Source organism: Coregonus lavaretus (assembly GCF_964263955.1).
Source record: "Coregonus lavaretus genome assembly, contig: HAP1_SCAFFOLD_5025, whole genome shotgun sequence".
In the NCBI taxonomy this organism is placed as follows: Eukaryota; Metazoa; Chordata; class Actinopteri; order Salmoniformes; family Salmonidae; genus Coregonus; species Coregonus lavaretus.
Window position 1 is genome coordinate 423 of NW_028160935.1, and position 7,171 is coordinate 7,593.

At 38.2% G+C, this 7,171-nt stretch overlaps 2 long non-coding RNA genes across 2 annotated transcripts; both read right to left on the bottom strand.

The window, feature by feature from the left end:
* Window positions 1–674: 674 nt before the first annotated feature.
* On the bottom strand, window positions 675–3,568 carry LOC311121280. Its single transcript, XR_014612258.1, has 4 exons — window positions 3,520–3,568; window positions 3,257–3,428; window positions 2,996–3,123; window positions 675–2,869 (listed from the first exon to the last, which is right to left on the bottom strand). It is a non-coding gene; the product is annotated as an uncharacterized lncRNA (long non-coding RNA).
* Window positions 3,569–3,574: 6 nt separating this feature from the next.
* LOC311121281 lies at window positions 3,575–6,466 on the bottom strand. The gene is made up of 8 exons (XR_014612259.1): window positions 6,228–6,466; window positions 5,162–5,250; window positions 4,763–4,909; window positions 4,497–4,642; window positions 4,252–4,388; window positions 4,034–4,127; window positions 3,832–3,943; window positions 3,575–3,743 (listed from the first exon to the last, which is right to left on the bottom strand). It is a non-coding gene; the product is annotated as an uncharacterized lncRNA (long non-coding RNA).
* Window positions 6,467–7,171: the final 705 nt, after the last annotated feature.

The following is a 7,171-nucleotide window of genomic DNA, read 5'->3' on the forward strand; positions in this document are numbered from 1 at the left end:
ACATTTATTGAAAAAAAAAAGTACAATTTCAATGTCCGTGAATTTACATTGTACACCCATTGCCTTGTCTATGACAGAAGTATAACATCATAAAAATGTTCACCAGAGAAAGCAATATGGCACAACAAGGAGAGCTGTGTCATTTCCTCCATATGACCTTTGTATGTCAAAAGGTCTAGGGTAGTGCAGGTTGTCGACATGAAAAAAAACTAAATCATGCTTTGATCTGATCACCTCATATGCATGGAAATGTTCTTGAAAAGTTACTGTAACTAAAGGCACTGTGAGTAGTAACAGTTTTTCACACATTATCAGAACTGACTCAATCTGATAAAACAAGGGCACTTCAGAGTCAACTTCGCCACAGATAACCAAGTGTGGGCGATAAACATACCCATTATGTTTAGCCCAATTAACCTTCATAACCTGAATGCTACTGGGCACTTGCATTGCCAAAGCAATTTCAGAACCTCCTTTTACCATATTTAAAGCCACCATTTTTCCTGGACCAATATCTAACCGACTAAAAGTTGTTGATCTTCGCCAACTATATGCCATATGATTCTGATGCTTTTTTGCCAGCGTTTTGGTAATATTTTTAAACGATTTAAGCTGTTTTTTGAAAAAATTATGTTTGCCTTCATACCTCATACACCAACTATGAAGTACAGGCCCTATTTTCTGGATGCAGCGGGGATAGTGGATAAGAAAATGGTGCTTTGGTAAAAGTTTTTTCTGAGGATACAACTTCTTAAACAGTGTATGGTGATCAACAATCAAATGTTTTAAATATACACATAGACCTTGAGATAACATGGGCGAGAATATAATGTTAATTATTTGCAATAATAAAAGAAGCAGGCCCCAGTGTTGGTCAGTAGAAGTTACCAAATCTCCAAAGATAAGAGGAACATTCCTAAGTAAGCACCAGGACTGAATTGCATTCAGTCCCAGATCATTAGATCCTTCACTTAAATTAACAGTCACAGGCCTGTTATTTCTCTCTGTGAAACCATAATCAAAACTTTGTATTCTTGAATGTATTTCTCCTGATGTAACATGTTTTTCATTCAAATACAGAAATAATAACTTCAATTCGTACTGGCCAACCCCTTCTAACACATCATGCATCACATCAACTGAGAAGTTCTCAGTTGTGTGAAAATACCTCAATGAATTTAATATGCATGACCTTTTCACACCAAAAACATACGGAAGGGATGGATTACAAGCCATTTCTTGACAGTGAGCAGTATGCATATCTTTGGTGCGTAAAACTATTTTGGAAGAATCTTCAGAGAATTCTGTTTGAAAGTCCTCCTTTTCTGCTAAACAGAACCTGCAACAGTACCTTGCACTGAAAGACTCCACCAGACCAAACAAACTATGCAAACCCAAATTATCACCTGTTACCTGTACTACAGTGCCACGTACATAACCACTGTATAATGGAATCTCAATACCATCGCTCTCTAACACTTTAATGTCTCGAACAATGGGAGCAAAAATTTCACTAAAACCATATCGTTTAACATCTTGAGTATGAAATAAGGCGCACAGGTGTATGTTAGCCAAAAAAGAATTCCATTTTGGAGAGAAGTTTCTTAAAGTAAAATATACTCCACCCAATTTATGAATACCTCGCTTGGAACCCAATGGGTTGGCGACCTCAAAATCATCATAGAACATCTGGACCTGTATTGTCTGCTTCTCAGTTGAGAACAGGGGGTGACTTTAAAAAAAAGATCCATCACAAATATCTCTCAGTCTAGAGTTGCTGGTAGCTGAGCTTTGCAACATTTCTGCAAAATACTGACTTTTAAATATTGACTGCAGTGTAGATAAAATTGGAATATACATTAATTTATCTTGAACTACTACCTGATCATATGTTCCAGTCTTTTTATTTCGTCTTGTGTCAAATCTTGAACCAATCACACATTCAACTGGTTCTACTATTTCCCACTTGGCAGTCATAAATTTTGATCGCTTGTATTCCGAATTTAGAACTGTGAAAGGATTCTCTAACCCCTCAAAACACGCCTCAACTTTCTTGCACATTTCTGTTTCTCTTTCATTACTAAATACATGCTTTATCACTGTTTCTTTAGCATGCTGATGAATATCTTGAACAATCTCTTCCATGGAAATCACTACAGTATTTACTGTACTTTGACCAACACCTGCTGCCTTTAGATCAGAAATAACAGCTGCACAACTATTTACAATGTATGGCGAAGATAACTCTGACTCAGCCTCTAAACATTCAGTCGACACTTCAACATGAGAAATATTACTGGTGTTGACGGTACTTTGAGGGTCTGAAAGATCATCTTCTATAGAATCTACTAAACTTTCTCCGTGGCACTTGTTAAGATGTTTTCTAAAACCAGAAAAGCTACCAAAAGAACGTGAGCATCCTTCTTGACCACATTTCAGAAAAAGAGTCCTGCCTGTACATAGCCCATGAATTATCTTAAGGTGCTTAACAAGGTTGTTTGGACTTCCATGGTCACTTTTGCAAAGAAAACACTTCATAGTTTTATCTCAACTAACGCACCATTCTTGCTCGCAACTCAGCAACTCTAGGAGTCTCCTTTGTTTCCCCCATGTCGATGTTATAGATGGTTGTTTGCACAAAAGTGAAAAAGCTGCTCAAGGAAGAACTGTATGACGTACCAAATACGTAATGGGCTTTAAAGACTTCGTCAAAAGCTCCTACTGAACCTGTTGCCTTGCATGGAAGAGCATGCTTGTCAACCACAATGAAGTAGGAGTGAATGCTGCTCTGTGTGGATCCCTGGGCGAGAAGGTAGGGCTGACTGCTTTGGGTGATGTTGTCAAGATGCTGCTGCACACTGGTTCCAACCTACAAAAAAAACACATTCAACAGAATTGTTTTGGTGACTAACCTCTGACAATAGATAAGATCACCTCAAACTGTGCACAAGATTGAGATGATGGAATATATATTTTAAACAACTGTTAAGCATACCTTTTGAAATCTGATGAGCTGATCTACAGCTTGATATGCAGACATCTTTCCCGGCCTCTTTCTACCTTGTGCAGATGGTGGTAGCAAATGTAGCAGCAGCAAGATGGCAGACATGTCACTGTCCCAGCCTACAAATAAGTAAATAAAAACCTGGTTAACATTGTGCCGTAGCATAACATTCTTATTCACAACTTGCACCATTATGGACATATAATGCACACCTACATTATCCACATAAAAAGTAAAACAGTTCATTCATACCATTCTCAACTTCAGCAGCTGACTCAGCATTGCGCATCAAATCCAAGAGTTCTGTGGTGGATACAAGTCCATGGCTTTCCTTTATTACTTTTGCTTTGAAAGTGGTTGGCCACTTCTCCAAGAATTTGTTGGCTGTGGCCTCACCAAACAGAAGTCTGAAATCTTGTTCTATCTGCAATGTAACACACAAAGACATAAATAATGAGTGTTACCTTATTCTTCATTGGATATTTTTGGTGATGCAGTGAATTAAGTTGTCATACCAGTCCTGGTGTGTCCAGAAATCTTGGGAAGACCGAGAAGACATCTGATGATTTGGCTTCATCGTTGACCATTGCTTGCCGATATATGAAGGTCATTTTCATCTTCTCACGGACAGTGTTTTCATCAGCAGAGTGTCTCAAAACAGCAATAGCTGCTTCCACATCCTCATCAGATGGCTCTCTGTCATAGGTGAAGGGCTGACGATCACGGCCTGGCCCACCAACTTAAGACAAAATACAGTGTTAAGAAATCCTTTCTGTACAATTCACAGGTCACCATTATAATTACATGTCACTGATCAGAAAACATACCTTTAGGAGATTTGCTGACTGAGGCACCTCTTTCCTCTGCTGTTTTTCTTTGTATGGTCTTCAATCGCCATGCAAGGTATCCGGAACCACTCTCCGGATCGTAGTAATGATCCTATATTATTATAAATAAATTATAAAGGAGTACTATTCCCATTTCATAGAGTGAATATGTGCATAATGTTGCAATAACCCATTTACTTACATATCCATGTTGTGAGTATGGGTCTTCTAGATAGGGAAACAAAGCTACTATCCCCTGTGCATACATCACTCTGACACTTTTGGGGGGGGATGTCCTAGCATATGAATTCAAAGTTAACATCACACTGAATTGATATTGCACAACACATTTTACATAATTAATAACCGGAAAATAATAACAATGTTTCTTTACAGCCCATCTATATGCTTAATGCTTACCCATGTGTTTCTGTCATCTCAGCAGCAAGTATGTTGATCATCTGTCTTCTGGTGGCATCTGTCAGAGATTTGGTTTTTCCATACTCTTGCATAATGCGTTCACCACCAGGCTTTGATGTTAGGATTTTTTCAATCAGCTATAGGTGGAAAGAAATGTGCTTTCCGTAATTGTAAAACAATATGTAATGCTGTCACATGATGAAACAACATTCAGATTGGACTTAACAGCAATGTTCACCACTTACTGCTTTTGCCTCATAGTTTATGTGGCATGGCCTTTTAGGCTGGCTTCCTTCGCCAGCCGCTACTTCTTCAACATCGTCACACACAGTGAAATTCAGAATGATGGTGTCATCAGATGTACCCGAGCATGATGATGAATGAGAGGTATCTGTTCATTATGAAATTTGTGCAAAACATAGAAACATATTACAATAAACTGTTATTTTTAAGACAATAAAGGTTCTCATTCTGGCCTTTAAACTAAAAAACTAATTGAATGAATGAATACCAAGTCCATTGCCCAGCATGATTCTGAAAGTTCCAGGTGACTCCTTTACTAATTCTTCAAAAACATCTGAGTCAACTTCTGTGTCAGACTGGTCATACACCTTAATGTCTGGCTTTCTGCTTTCTGGTATGTTGAATTTTAGACACACTGTTAAAAAAAGAAGAAAAAAAAGAAAAACATGCATTCCCTTCTCACAAGAATCCAAGTTCATACTTAAGGTTGCCTCATGTGTTCACAAAATGATGAAAGACAAGGATCTGCACCTGATTTTATGTTACTGAAAATATAAAGCACAGCAGAAATGACTATAGACCTAAATAGATATCATAAGATAATAGCTTAATGCTGTATTATTTTGTCATTAGGGTGATATGTATTGCTTTAACCTATTATACCTACCTTCTTTCAAGAAAGCATTGAATGTCAGCTCAGACAGCTTGACGTATTTCTGCTCTTCCCCGAGCTGAACACGCAACAGCATTTTGCCTCTGTTAACAAAGAAAATATATATTCAAAATCATCATTTAGTGCTGGTTCAACTAAGCGTTAGCTAACTATCCATTTATCTCAGTAGTACTAGCTACGCAATGCACTATGCATTACTTAGACGTTACACTGCAATTACAAAGGCTGAAGTAGACAAAGTTGTGCTGGTTGAATATAACGTTAAGCTGCCATTTTCTGCAGCAAATGGGTGTAGGCTAGTTCAAGTTTAGAGGCACATTGTCCCATTAGCTACCAAATAACTAGCTATGTGTCAAAGTTAGCTAGCTCATTAGCCATTTTAGTTCGAACAGTAGCTAACCATTAAAATGGTTAAGCAATGTTAAACAAACCCGTCATGCAAATCAGTGATCTAAGTTATCGTTTTATAACACCAACATTAGCTGGCTAACTATCAGAAGCATGCTAACATTACCGTTATATATAGCTTTATAAAAAACAGTTAACGTTAGTGTAAGGAAGCCTGGGAAGCTATACAATAACGTTAGCTAACAATACTATCTGTATAAATGTTTTGTTGTTAGCGAACGTTATTTTACGTATTTACCATTCTGACAAACTTCATTCGTGAAAATATTGCAACACAAAGAAAGACAGTTACCGATACTGATTGCAAGCTAGCTAACCGCATGATAAGCACAATCTGCGCTCATGCCAAACGGTGGTGTCCTTCAAACGAACTGATTAGCTAAGTTAACGTTACCTATTTTTAGCCATATGAAACAGCAAGCCATTCACAAAAATATCAAACATATTCCATGGGTATATCATATAACAGTTATTACTGTCAACCATCTGAACTTACAAGCTAATTTAGCTGGCTGATGACGAGCTCACTGCAAGGGGGACCGCCGCATGGAAATCGTAACTTAAAATATGACCTTGACATCAGCACAACTCTAAAATTATGTAAAGTTAAAAAATACCGGTTTGGTGTTGAAAAAACGGGGATGTAACTTACCTAGCAATATCTGTGGCCTAGCTACTCCTTCGCAATCTTCCTCCACCAACGTACGTGCCAAACTTCAGCAAAGCAGAGTGGCGGGTATTCATCACTGCTGTAGAGTTGAAATTGTCACTGCGTATCTGCAGATTTTTACACTCACTTTTAACTCCACTGATAGAGCAACTTTACTCTCAAAAATGTTGAAAATACTCTATCTGGGTTAAAATAACTTTACTCTGAAATATTAACACCCCATTTTTTACTGTGTACAAGCTTGGCAACATGTATTTGAGGAGTTTCTCCCATTCTTCTCTGCAGATCCTCGCAAGCTCTGTCAGGTTGGATTTGGCGTGTCACAGCTATTTTCAGGTCTCTCCAGAGATGTTAGATCGATTTCAAGTCCGGTTTCTGGCTGGGCCACTCAAGGACATTCAGAGACTTGTCCCGAAGCCACTCCTGCATTGTCTTGGCTGTGTGCTTAGGGTCGTTGTCCTGTTGGAAGGTGAACCTTAGCCCCAGTCTGAGGTCCTGAGCGCTCTGGAGCAGGTTTTCATCAAGAATTTCTCTGTACATTGCTCTGTTCATCTTTCCCTTGATCCTGACTAGTCTCCAAATCAAATCAAATCAAATTGTATTTGTCATGTGCCGAATACAACAGGTGTAGACCTTACCGTGAAATGCTTACTTACAAGCCCTTAACCAACAATGCAGTTCAAGAAATAGAGTTAAGAAAATATTTACTAAATACACTAAAGTTAAAAATAAAATAAAAAGTAACACAATAAAATAATAATGAGGCTATATACAAGGGGTACCGGTACCGAGTCAATGTGTGGGGGTACAGGTTAGTTGAGGTAATTTGTACATTTAGGTAGGGGTAAAGTAACTATGCATAGATAATAAACAGCGAGTAGCAGCAGTGTAAAAACAAAGGGGGGAGGTGTCAATGTAAATAGTCT